Here is a 13,910-nt window from a genome sequence, read left to right on the forward strand (position 1 = left end):
GGAGAGCATCAAAAACAGAAATTTCTCCTAGAGGTTGCCTTTGTTCATCCCTGCAGGCAACATCCAGAGAAACACTGGCATAGAGCCCATTCTCCATCAGTATTTATTGAAGGAACAAATGAGTGGACACAGTGGAGGGTGCGAAGGGAAGGGCGAGAGGCCATTGCTTGCTATGGTTTGTCTCCTATAACACTGGATTTTTTTCCTACTGCCATCAAATATTACCTTGCATGTGTGTTGGGTGCGGGGGATGGGGGAGGGTGTCGTTTTTGCTTTTGTTAGTTTCATTCTAATTCCTCTGGTAGGAATCCAGTTCCCAGGGTCTTCTTTGAATGCTGGGGATGTCCTATGTAAAAATGCAAGATCTAGGATTCAGTCTGGAAGTAGCTGCATGACCAGACAAGCCTGGCAGAGAGACCTCCCAGAGGCACCTGCCCCAGGAGTGAGACTCCTCAGACTGGAGACCTGGAGCATAGATGCCAGCGGGGACTGGATGGCTTACCAACTGGTACCAGGAGGGAGGCCACTTTTTAGTTAAACTACAGTTTTAGGGAAGAGGAGTGAAAACTGCCCTTTGCTCCACCGTAACTACAAATTTGCTGTAAAAAGAAAAGGAAATGGAAGAAATTAAAGAAAATAAAAGAAAAACTACCAGAACAGGAAACGAGGAGGAGTATGTGACCTAGTCAGTTTCCAGTGAGCAGTTAAAACATGTGGGGGCTCTGTTTTCAAATTCTGCTTCTGCCAAGGACTCAGTAGCGTGGCCTCGGGCAAGCCGCTCACCTCCTCTCCTTGTCAATATGTCTTGATTGCACTGCCATCTCCCTCATTTGTCAAGTGAAGACCATGACACCCTTTTCATGGGGTTATTAAAGGATTAAATCAACTAATGTCTATAAATGTTTGGCATGCAATAGAGATGTGAAGTATTATTTCCCTTCTCCCCCTCTCTCCTTAGGATGAACACTGGAAAAACATACAGCCTTCTGTCACAAAATGAGTTTATTCACAGATATTTCCTAAAAGGATGGGAGAAATGTTTCATGGTAACGTTTATTAAACTCAGATTCAAATTGACCTCAAAACATATGAAAAAAATGTTTAATCCCAAAGACATTTTGATGGACAGTCAAAAGAGTTATAAAATGTAAAGCTCAGTTGTAATTAGCTGAATTCTGAAAAATCATATTATATCCATTATACTTGATGTGGTGTGGTGGGAGGTAACTAATTTACAGCATCATCCACAAGTCGTGCTCATATTAAAGCTGGGTGTAATATCGTATTAGAAACTGTGGTGTATGGGAAAGAGTCAGGTGGCTTTGGAGTGAGATGGCCCTCAATCTGGGTGCCAGCAATGCCATTTGACAGCTGATTGACCCTGCCTGAGTTTCCTAGTATCGCCGAGCCTCAGTTTCCTTGCAGTAAAAATCTGATATCACAGGTGGCGCAGAGGTACCAAGGAATAAGGAATAATGGAGGTCAAGTGGCTGATACGAGTCTGGTGCAGAGCTGGCTCTCAACTCCCACTAACTGCTATTATTTGCAATGCAATATCACCTTCTCCTTAGGCCTGAAATTATATATTAGACAAGTAATTTTCTCCTCTGTGCGGGAAGGAATTCACTAGGAAACAAGGAGATGAGAATCATGTTTTGTCTTCACTTAAAATGCTCAAACCAGGCAGTAGTCAGTGGGGGTGATAAAATTGCTTTGTGGATCTTACCATCACTTTTGTCCAAAATGATCAGAGAGTACATTAAATCATTACCAGAAACTTTGCTACCTGCTGATTTTACAATGCAGGCAATGAAATTCATTGCAGAAGCAAAATAGGGCCAATAATATAATTACAGCACTCTGCCTATGCAGTCAGAGCTAATGCTATTATTTGACATTGCAAGGCTGTGCTTTTCCCCAGAGTCTCAGTGGAGACAAGGTTCGCCCTAATTGGTTCCAAAGCACAACCTCCCCAACACAATCTTTCCTCAGGACCAGTAATGTTAATTTCCACATGACTGTAAATAGTATTTGCAAACAATACAAACATGGTAATAAGAGGCTAGGTGGGTAATTAATGTGGTTACAAAGTAGCTTATTTGCATTTTTATTTAAAAACGGCCTTCTTTAAAAAGCAGCTCAGATTTCTCTTTGCAAAAGGAGCCTTGGTTAAAGAGTACAGCAGTAATTACTCTCTTTAGGGGCTCTTTTATATGTCCTTCAGGGAATTAGAATGAAAAGATAAGCAGAATTATAAAGGAAATCACGTAAAATATGAAATGTACTATAAACACTTAGTAGTGTATTTACCAGAAGCTAGGCTTACCTTCTTCATTAATGGAATATTTTAAACAGCTTGCAATACATTCAAATTAACTGTAGATATGGCTAAAAGGTACCATCATCTAGTTAAACTTTTTTTCCTTGAAAGGTAGATTATTTCAAGATTTGACAGGCCATCATAGTAAATTCCACTTGATCATCTGCAGAAAAGTGCTCTCAGTAAGACAAAGGGTTAAGTGGGGCCCATCACTGAGATAAGGCAAAGATTTGCATTCTTCTCTAATAGAAGGAAGCCAGAATGTTAGAGCAATACTTTCATCTTATCTTTTCTTAGCTTACATCTTGCATTCCCGGGCTCAAAAAATAGGAAGTGCGAAAATAAATTCAAAAGCCCAGTTGGAACGGAATTCAAACTTTTTCATTTCTCTCATATTCCACAAGTTCAATCTTTTTTTTTTCTTTTTCTTTTTTTTTTTTTTTTTTTTTTTTTTTTTTTTTGAGACAGAGTCTTGCTCTGTCGCCCACGCCAGAGTGCAGTGGTGCGATCTCGGCTCACTGCAACCTCTGTCTCCGGAGTTCAAGCAATTCTCCTGCCTCAGCCTCCCAACTAGCTGGGATTACAGGTGCCCAGCACCATGTCTGGCTAATTTTTGTATTTTTGGTAGAGACAGGGTTTCGTCATGTTGCTCAGGCTGGTCTCAAACTGCTGACCTGGGGTGATCCACCCACCTTAGCCTCCCAAAGTGCTGAGATTACAGGCGTGAGCCACTCTTTTTTGCTTAGCACTTAGAACCCACTAACATGCCCAGCCTGCATCCGCAATCTTAACATGTGGAAAATTCTGGAAGGTGGCCATGGTGTCAGGACCAACGGTAGTTAAGACACCTGAATTCATTCGGAAGCCATCCAGTCAATACCCACTAACCAGTAGGAGGTGAGCCAGGTGCTGGGTCCCAGGCATGAAAAGTCACATCTCCCTCCCTCAAGAAGTTCATGGTCTTAGGGTAGAACTGACAGGTGGACACACCTGTCAGGTTTAATGAAGGAGCAGGTTCCAGTCAGTCTGCAGGCACTGGGAAAAGCTTCACACAGGTCATAGTGCTCAAAAAGTCCCTCCCAGATGAGAGACTGGGGTCTGAACAAGTGGGGAAAGGGCTGGGCTCTCCAGGCGAAGTACCAGCAGGCACCAAGGAACTGGGGATGGAACAGCTTGGCAGGTCTGGGGAACCCGAGAGGGTGTAGCAGGGAAGCCCACGGGGGTCCCAGTTGGCAGAAGGCATAAAAGAAGTTGCAAACTCAGATGTCAGCCAGACCATGCATGCCTTCATTTTCTCCTTCAACAGATGTTTATAAAGGGCCTGCCACAGCAACACATGGTGCTGCTCTACATAGCAGAACGCACATTCTACTGGAGGCAGACAGTCTAGAAACAAGAAATGGAACACATAAGACAGTTACATAGAGCGTTAGTGGGTTCTAAGTGCTAAGAATAAAATGAGTAGAGGAGGTTTCAAAGGATCGGGAGTTAGAGGGTTGATGGTTAAACCACACAGGGATAACATCTAAAGGAGTAGAAGAGTTAAGGGTAGGGGTTTGGGGTTGGGGGTGATCACCTGGCCCAAGAAGAAGCAGCTGCTATTCAGTCCCAGATAATTATTGCCATGTCTTCCAATATTTTCAAGAGAGGCCAGAAATGTGAATTCTTAACATAAATCTTTTTTTTTTTTTTTTTTTGAGATGGAATCTCACTCTGTCGCCCAGCCTGGAGTGCAGTAGCATGATCTCAGCTCACTGCAACCTCTGCCACCCAGGTTCAAGCAATTCTCCCACCTCAGCATCCCAAGTAGCCAGAATTACAGGTGCCCGCCACCACGCCCGGCTAATTTTTGTATTTTCAGTAGAAACAGGGTTTCATCATGTCGGCCAGGCTGGTCTTAAACTCCTGACCTCAGGTGATCCACCTGCCTCGGCCTCCCATACTGCAGAGATTACAGGTGTGAGACACCACGCTTGGCCAATCTTATTTTTTAATTAAAAAACAGAAAGAAAAACCTATCACCTACCAAGCAGTTCCAATGAACCTGTCTGTAAAACATCACTGTAACAAACTCCCTGACTCCAAAGAGACATATATTGTTTTAAAAAATTAAATTAAGTTGCTCACGCCTGTAATCCCAGCACTTTGGGAGGCCGAGGCAGACGGATCACGAGGTCAGGAGATCGAGACCATCCTGGCTACTTCGGTGAAACCCCGTCTCTACTAAAAATACAAAAAAAATTAGCCGGGCGTGGTGGCGGACGCCTGTAGTCCCAGCTACTCAGGAGGCTGAGGCAGGAGAATAGAGGGAACCCAGGAGGCGGAGCTTGCAGTGAGCCGAGATCGTGCCACTGCACTGCAGCCTAGGCAACAGTGCGAGACTCCGTCTCAAAAAAATACATAAAAAGTAACACTAATAATGATAATAAATAAAAATTAAATTAAGTTTCAAAAGGATATGTCTTCACTCTCATCCACCCTCCAACAATTCAAACAAACAAAAATCCCAAATTAGTTTTGGCTAAGTCTGCCTTTCTTCATGTAAGCATCTATACTCACATATCCATATGGTGTTGAAACCTTCTCACTTCCAGCCCCTAACATCCTCTAAACAGCCAAAACATATTTTCCATAAGAATTCTAATGATATTTCAATGATATAAGACTGGATCTAAACAAGACCAGCTTTTTGGTATTGTTTTGAAAATAGTCACCCGGTAAAATTTATTTGTGCTTTAGATAGAATTCAGAGGCCATAATGATGTTTTAAATATGATTTCAAAATACTTCAGAAAAGCAATGAAGTGGAAGAGAAGCATAATAAGTTTATGACATTCAAGTAAACATATCCAGAAAACTGGGTCATTTACACCAGAATCGCAATCTTTTCTGTTAAAATATGCAAACGACAGTAAGAAAAATGGTTTGTGATTTTAAAGAAATATAGCACTACAAACGTCAGCGTGCGAGAACTCAATAACACTTAATGAAACTTTGGATTTCAAATTAATTACTGATTGACTAAGGCATCTAGAGGGAAAACAGCCTCGATTAGAGAAGTCTGGGATGAGCCATAAATCTGGACACCTCTTTCGGGGACTCTGAGCAGGCATTTCCTACTTGTGCCATTAACATGTGGTTTCTGGGAGCTTGAAATAAAACGTTAAACAAATTTGTGAAGTGCTATTTTACTGAAAGGTAAGTGGCAACCATATCAAAAAAACCATCTTTGGTCAAATGAATTCTTTGTTCACAATTATCATTCCCTCCCTGCCTTTGCCTCCCTTTCCTGTGGGCAGAATACACTTTCCTGCCCCGCTGCTGTCAGTTTTGGCTACTGCCATTGATATATGACAGTATGACACACACATGAGGTACAACAATGTATGAACAGAAGCCTCTGTGAGGTTTTGCCCTCTGTAGGCCCTGATGACATCTCCTACAGCCTGGGCCCTGCAAGGAGACGCTGTCAGAAGCTGAGCGAAGAAAACCCCATCTGAGACTGCACAGCCACGGCCAACCCTCAGCCACATGTGTTATAAGCAAGCAAACACACATTTATTTTTGCAAGCCCTGAGAGTCTGGAGTTGTTTGTTACTGCACCAAAAGGTGGCCAATATGCCATCCTTGTCAATCAACTTAGAAAATTTTTAACCACAAAATTCAAGTCATAGCTTTATATTTCATGTAAGTTACATAATTCAAAACATTCAACTATAACAGCAGTAGACCTGTAACAAGTAAACTCTCACCTAATAAATAAAATCTTTTTTAAAAAAAGATTCTGTCAAAAAATAAACAAGGAAGAGACTACATCCACCATTATCTGTAATAATAATAAAGCTTCAACATTTCAAATGGTCACCAGTAAGACAACAATGGTAAGAAGACACCAGTAACATTACAAAGTACTTATTGTATGCCAGATACTATAATGTGTGCCACATACGTTCATGTATTTCCTCAACAATCCAGGGATATGGGTCCTATTTGTTTTTTGTTTTCTTTTTTTTCTTTTTTTTTTTTTTTTGAGACAGAGTCTCACTCTGTCACCTAGGCTAGAGTGCAGTGGTGCGATCTCGGCTCACTGCAACCTCTGCCTACTGGGTTCAAGTGATTCTCCTGCCTCAGCCTCCTGAGTAGCTTGGAACTACAGGCACGTGCCATCGAGCCTAATTTTTGAATTTTTAGTAGGGACGGGGTTTTGCCATGTTGGCCAGACTGGTCTCGAACTCCTGACCTCATGTGATCCACCCACTTCAGCATCCCAAATTGCTGGGATTACAGGCATGAGCCACCGTACCCGGCCTTTGTTTTCTTTTTTAATAATTTCAACTTTTATTTCAGATTCAGGTGGTACCTATGCAGATTTGTTACATGAGTATATTGCATTATGCTGACGTTTGGGGTATGAATGATCCTGTCACCTAGATAGTAATACGTCCTATTTTTGTCCCTCTTTTATAAACAAGGAAATAGAAACACAGAGAGGCTAACTAACTTGCCTAGAAAAGAAATGGATAACCTCATCTTTGTCATTCTTTATATAATTCCAGGTAGTGCCTCATCCAATTTTAGTGTCTCTGTGTGTCACACTTTCAATGTAATGAAAACAGATTAATTTTAAAATATTCCAAGTACAGGCATTCCATCCATCACTCCTGAGGAAAGTTACTCCTATGATCAAATATCCTGTAAATTCTGAGAACTGTTCTAATAATTATTCCAGTTCATTTTTCCACATAGCAGCACCTCCCACTCTGCAATGCCATTCTCAAATCCCCCCTCAGATAAGAATCTCTTCTGAGGATCAAGAACCTGCCTTGCTCTAAATCCTCACCCAAAACCTTCCCCATGTGGGAAATCTATGTTAATTCCACCAAAATGGAACTACAAAACAGCAATCATGTGTAGGAGGGGGAAAAAAGACTGAAACTCATAAAAAGGAATTAACATATTCACACGGGATGCTATATATAATATGTACAAAACAGGTAGGTATCCAGGACTTTTTAAATGCAACTTCCTAAAACATTGGGACCATACATTGATATATTTTGGTGGCGTATTTTTCAAAGCCCGAACAAATATAGTAGAAACTCATTATGATGCTAGTTTCTGTTGGCAGATTTATGTTTTTTTTACCTTTCCTACCTATGATCAAAGAAAAATTCCCAAGCCTTGTTGCTCCAACTTAGTAGCTCAATGGTCCAAAAGCAAGGTAGGGCTGCATCCCAGCCTGCAACCTGTTCACCAGGCTGGGTGCCCAGGTGGAGGAGCTGTGGGCCCCAGGAGGAGGGGGCATCTTTTCTTAATTCTCACAAAGGTGTGTGTGGCTGGCAGGCTTGGCCTTGGGAGGCTCCAGGGGCTCTGTGGTCCAGAGGTCCAGCTGGATCCAGTGGTCCAGCAACATCATCTTGCCTGACCTAGTCCTCATCACTGGGGTTGGAAAGAGGGCTCATAAAATAGATTTTCTCTTAACGAGGGGATGGAGAATGACACAAGTCACCATAAAGCTGGTATGCGGACATTTTGGACCAGAGGAGCAAGACTCAAGTAAAGATCCTTGAGAAAGTCACACAGTGATCAGATGACTGACACCCTGGGTCCCAAAAAGACAACAACAAATGGGGACTGGGAGGACGATATAATGGTAACTAAAGTATAGTGAACTCATGACGTGGAAGGCCCCCTGTCCAGCATTCTCCATTATCACAGTCAACTTTACAACTCGATGAAGTATGCAGAGTCATCTCCAAGATTAATTATCTGGCTCAGGGTCGACATCCACTTAGAAAATGAGCCGGGTTTCATGCCAAGTGGTTTTGACTCTGCAATCCAATATACCTTCCCCCTGCCATGCCAGTGTGATTATAGTCAGCCCCTGAAAGGATGCAGGATCTGAGCCAAATCGCTCTTCCTGGGGCCCAACTCACCCTACGAATATGTGTGAACAATAGAGTTGGCTGGAAGGCATATGCACTGTAGCCATCATGGGGTTGGTCGGGGAGACACTGAGCACCCAGCAGGCATAGCCTTTGGAGGCCAGAGAGTCAGTAGGTATACTGGACAGGACCGATTTTGTTGCAAGCGACAGAAACCCAGACAAAACTCACTCCAACACAAAGGGAGATTTATTAGTTCCACAATATTTCAAGATCAGGGGTCAAGTTGGCCAAAAGAACTGTTTTGCTCTCTCTCTCATCTCAGGTTGACTTCACCTTTCTTACTGTCTCCTTGTGGCAGGAAACTAGGCTGCTAGCAGCCCATACAAACATCCCTGCACCTCCTAGGCCCTCAGATAAGAGACTGCACCTTCTCTACCGGCTAGGGACTGGTCTGGCCTAAACCAAGCGCTCATCTTAGCACCAACCACTTCAGCAAGGGTGTAATGGACCATAACTGGCCCAAACTAGTTCATGCAAATTACCACCACCCCCCTCACTTTCATAGTTCCTAAGATGGAGCTATTAATACCAAGTGTGGACAAACGTGCTGCACAAGATAACAGCTGCCACAGTAGGAAGGGTTTGGGTGGGAAGTGAGCTCTTGAGGAAAAGTAAGAAGGATTTGAGCCAGGCGTGGTAATCTCACCACTTTGGGAGGCCGAGGCGGGTGGATCACTTGAGGTCAGGAGTTCGGGACTAGCTTGACAAACATGGTGAAACCTCGTCTCTACTAAACATACAAAAATTAGCTGAGCGTGGTGGCAGGCGCCTGTAATCCCAGTTACTTAGGAGGCTGAGTCAGGAGAATCGCTTGAACTTGGGAGGTGGAGGTTGCAGTGAGCCGAGATCACACCATTGCACTCCAGCCTGGGCGACAGAGCAAGACTCCATCTCAAAAATAAATTAATTAATTAATTAAATTAAATAAAAAGAAGGATTTGTTTACGTGCCATTATTATGATAGCCACTGGCTGTTAACTACTTGATCTCTTCTCTTTCTCAAAAATAGACTTCAGAACTCTTGTCCCAATTGCATATGCCCTCTGTGTGGTTTCACTTAAAACTGGCTTCAGTTGTCTCTGAAGGTGGACAAATGATCCAGCATTATTACAAAAACATACAGACTGTGACATCCCTCATGGGCATGCACCAGTAAAGAGAGCTATGGAGACAAGGACAATCTCTAACTTACATCATCAGAGCAGCAGAAGTGCCCACGGCTACCAAGAGGCAATGGGAAGTGAAACCTCTCAGGGTGGGACTACAGCAGGAAGGGGCTCCTAGGAGACCATCATGGCACAGGTGAGCTGCAGCTCTGAAGATCTTGCTGTTAACTTGTCACAATGTGCCCCATGCCTATGCCACCTCTAGAATCTAGGTATTCCTAGTCCTGAGAAGCCATGCTTTCTCCAGCTTCTGGCTTGGCTCAAACCTGAACCCATGTCTTGCAACTCTACCCTCCAGATGAGCTGCATACTCTCAGCCACAGCTTGGATCAAACACCAGCTTCAACAGGAAGGTCGGGCCTCTGGCATGACCTTGCCTCTGCCTGCACCTCCAAATTTTGCCTTCCTGCCCGCTTCCCCCATTCTCCTCCTCAGCCTCTATTCCCTTCCCCTTTTCCTTGTACTCTACTTCAATAACTTTAAAGCAGATTCTGATCTTCACTAATCTTTTCTGTTAGTCAAATGCTGAATCAACACAGAGCATGTGTCATATCTTGTCAAACAGGGGTATTCTTTCCAGTGATCCCAAGGAAAATCACTGACGCAATTTCAAAAGGCCTATCAATTCTCCCCAGTACCCATCAAGGATCTTAACACCCATGGGTCTGTCAATACCTTTATGTAAGCCAGTGATTTTCCAGCCTGGATCATGTCATATGGCCCAGAGTTTAGTGTCTGTAAAGTAACATTTGCTGTTATTTTTCCCTAATATTATCTCCTTGAAACTTCTAAATGATGGTCCTACTATTCTGGGATTTTTCAGGTAAAGCCCTGTCACTCCAATTCTAGAGACTTAAAACTTTATTTTTTCCCAACTGAGGCAAGCAATCTTTTTTTTTTTTTTTTTTTTTTTGAGACAGAGTCTGTCTCTGTCGCCCAGGCTGGAGTGCAGTGGCATGATCCCGGCTCACTGCAAGCTCTGCCTCCTGGGTTCACGCCATTCTCCTGCCTCAGCCTCCCGAGTAGCTGGGACTACAGGCACCCGCCACCACGACCGGCTGATTTTTTATATCTTTAGTAGAGATGGGGTTTCACCGTGTTAGCCAGGATGGTCTCGATCTCCTGACCTTGTGATCTGCCTGCCTCGGCCTTCCAAACTGCTGGGATTACAGGTGTGAGCTCCCGCGCCCGGCTGAGGCATGCAATCTATTCTATGTTCAGATGTAAACTCTTCTCACCACTTTGATAAATCTAACTGTATTGATTTAATACACATTGACAAGTACTAAATTTCATGTAAATAGCTAGTTAGAAAACTATAGCAAGTAGCTTTTAATCGACTGAATAAGAAACCACACAATCCCAAATTCTCATAACCCTAGTAAGGAATTACAATGAATGAAGTGATGTTATAGTAATTAAATTCTTGGAATGCATCCATAATGCCTAATGGAAATGGAAACCTAACGAGGTCTTAATGCCTGGGAAACACCTATTACGTCACTGAAATCCCTAGAACCCACCGCATTTACCTTTCTCCTTTAAAATTAGCTGAGAAAGTAACTGCTTTCTAATGTGGCTTGAACCATTCTTGCCCTGCTGAAGTTAAGGTAAAGGAAGGACAAGAGACATAGGTCCTGAAACCTGGGGAAAAGATTCTGCACTATTTTCTTCCCTTTGGCAGGTCAAGGGACCGATTTCTGTAACACATCACAACTTCTAGTGAAACTGTTTCTGTAACCCTCCAAAGACTGAGTTACTTTGCATCTTTTTTTGGGGACAGAGTCTCAATGTCTCAGAGTCTCACTGTGTGTGTGGACCAGGCTGGAGCACAGTGGCGCAATCTCGGCTCATTGCAATCTCTGCCTCCCTGGTTCAAGCAATTCTCCTGCCTCAGCCTCCTGAGTAGCTGGGACTATGGGTGTGCACCACCACGGCCAGTTAATTTCTTGTATTTTTACTAGAGACTGGTTTTCACCATGTTGGCCAGGCTGGTCTAGAACTCCCAACCTCAAGTGACCTGCCTGTGTCAGCCTCCCAGAGTGCTAGGATTACAGGCGTGAGCCACGGTGCTTGGCCTCAAAGACTAAGTTCCTTGAGAGCAGTCCTCTTTTCTTTGTGCCCACCTGGCACCTCCTGCAAAGTTTGGCACAACTCAGCCATGTGTGAAGGGTGGGTTGGATGGGCAAAAAGACAGACAAGGAACCAAGAGCATCATTTGCTACTAACTTGCCTAAAACATTTACCCTCAGTTAACCTCGTTAAGATACAATTCAAAGAATAAAAACGAAGGTAAAGGGTGTTTGTTTGGGGAGATGGGACAGCTCTGTATCCTGACTGTGATGTTGGTAACCCAAATGTATATATGTGATAACTTTTCATAGAACTACACACACACACACAGAGCCACACACAAATGAGTACATGCAAGCACTAGCAGAACTCGGATAAAATCTGTAATTAGTTAATATTATCGTGCCAATGTCAATTTTCCAGACTTGATTGTTATGCTGTGATTATCAATGGGGAAGCTGGGTTAAGGGTACCCGGAACCCTCTATACTATTCTTCACAACTTCTATGAGAATCTAAACTTATTTTAAAACAAAGCTTTTTATTTATTTCTTTTGAGACAAGGTCTTGCTTTGTCACCCAGGCTGGAGTGCAGTGGCATGATCTTGGCTCACTGCAACCTCTGCCTCCCGAGTTCAAGCAATTCTCCTGCCTCAGCCTCCTGAGTAGCTGGGATTACAGCCATGTGTCACCACGCCCGGCTAACTTTTTGTATTTTGAGCAGAGACAGGGTTTACCCACATTGGCCAGGCTGGTCTCAAACTCCTGACCTCAGGTGATCCACCTGCCTCAGCCTCCCAAAGTGCTGGCATTACAGGCATGAGTCACTGCATCCGGCATAAAATAAAGCTTTTTAAAAGATGAATGTAAAGAAGAAAATTCCAACAAGTCAAAGGATATCAATTGACCAACTGTCAGGTTAAACTGTGAGTTCTAGCAATTAAGAATTTGTGAGAAAAATACCAAATTGTACTTTTTTCCTCTCCAGTGGTTACCCTCTAGATCGGCAATGTCTGATGAAAATAAAGGGTCACCTACATAACATTAACCTTTCTAGTAGCCGTGTCAAAAAAAAAAAAAAGGTAAAAAGAAACAGATTAAATGAACTTCAATAATATTTTATTTAACCTAGTATGTCTCAAATATTATTTCAGAATGGAACTGATATAAAAATGTTAATTAAATTTTTTTATACTGTCTGAAACCTGGTAGGCATTGTATTTTACATCAACAGCTCATTTCAATCTGGACCAGCTACATTTCAAGCACTCAACTGCCACACATGGCCAGTAGCTACCATACTGAATGGGGCACAGCTAGGTACAACCTTTAAGATGCTGTTAAAGTCACTTTGAGGCCAGGCACAGTGGCTCACACCTGTAATCCCAACGTTTTGGGAGGCCAAGGTGGGTGGATCACTTGAGGTCAGGAGTTCAAGAACAGACTGGCCAACATGGTGAAACCCCATCTCTACTAAAAATACAAAAATTAGCTGGGCATGTTGGTGGGTGCCTGTAATCCCAGCTACGTGGGAGGCTGAGGCAGGAGAATCACTTGAACCTGGGAGGTGGAGATTGCAGTGAGCCGAGATTGCGCCAATGCACTCTAGCCTGGACAACAGAGCGAGACTCCATCTAAAAATAAAAAAATAAAAATAAAAAGTTACTTCGAGAGCTTTTCATAATTGCACCTTTTAATTTCCTTTGAAGGAATGCACATCTCCAGCATTTCATGCCTACTTTATGGTGACAGGATGCACCACCCTGGGGGGTAATATAGCTGAAGCTCTCTACCAATAAGTTTCTATATGTAAACTTCCTTAAAAAAAAAAAAAACACAGTTCACAGTTCAACTCGAAAAAGTTCTGCGGCTTCAAGCATTTGTATGCGCTGTGGCGTATTCTTGGGGAAAGCTGTGAATCCTTCCTATCAGATCATCTTCAAATGAAGACAGAGTCTCATCAATTTTAAACAGTGCAGTTACAGAGGCAGGAGAGTCTTTGACGCCTGTTCTATATTCTTCTGATTCCATGTTGCATTAAAAATAGAATATCAATTAAATAACGGCAAAAAGCCTTGACATGACCATGGAAAGAAATCTTTGGCTATTCCCTGATAGGCCAGTTCTCGGCCTCCTTCTATGCACATATGGTGGGTTTGTACACACACACCACACTCTACCACTGCTCACTCCTTGGCCCTGAGACTTGCTTTGGCCAATGGAATGTGAGCAGAGATGGCAGGAGTCGCTTTTGAGCCGAAGCGAGGGTCAGCACGTTCCTCTCTTCCTCTGTCACAACATCCAGCAGCGCAGGCTGCTCTGTGGGCCCAGGTGCTGAGAGATCCCCATCTCACAGAGCCCTCCAAGCAACTCATGATGAAAATTCAGTTTGAGCAAGAAATAA

General features: G+C 43.1%; 1 protein-coding gene across 7 annotated transcripts in view; it reads right to left on the reverse strand.

The window, feature by feature from the left end:
• Positions 1 to 13,910, reverse strand: part of WWOX (WW domain containing oxidoreductase) — an 804,193-nt gene that overhangs the window by 703,386 nt on the left and 86,897 nt on the right. The window contains exon 8 of one of the 7 annotated variants that reach the window (XR_009214025.1): positions 11,932 to 13,140. The exons of the other annotated variants lie outside the window; for them this stretch is intronic. The gene's annotated coding sequence lies outside the window, so the exon portion shown is untranslated. Of the gene's footprint in view, positions 1 to 11,931; positions 13,141 to 13,910 lie in introns of those variants that run through there. 7 annotated transcript variants of the gene reach the window in all.

This window comes from Hylobates moloch, unplaced genomic scaffold (genome assembly GCF_009828535.3).
Source record: "Hylobates moloch isolate HMO894 unplaced genomic scaffold, HMol_V3 SCAFFOLD_6, whole genome shotgun sequence".
NCBI classification, from domain to species: domain Eukaryota; kingdom Metazoa; phylum Chordata; class Mammalia; order Primates; family Hylobatidae; genus Hylobates; species Hylobates moloch.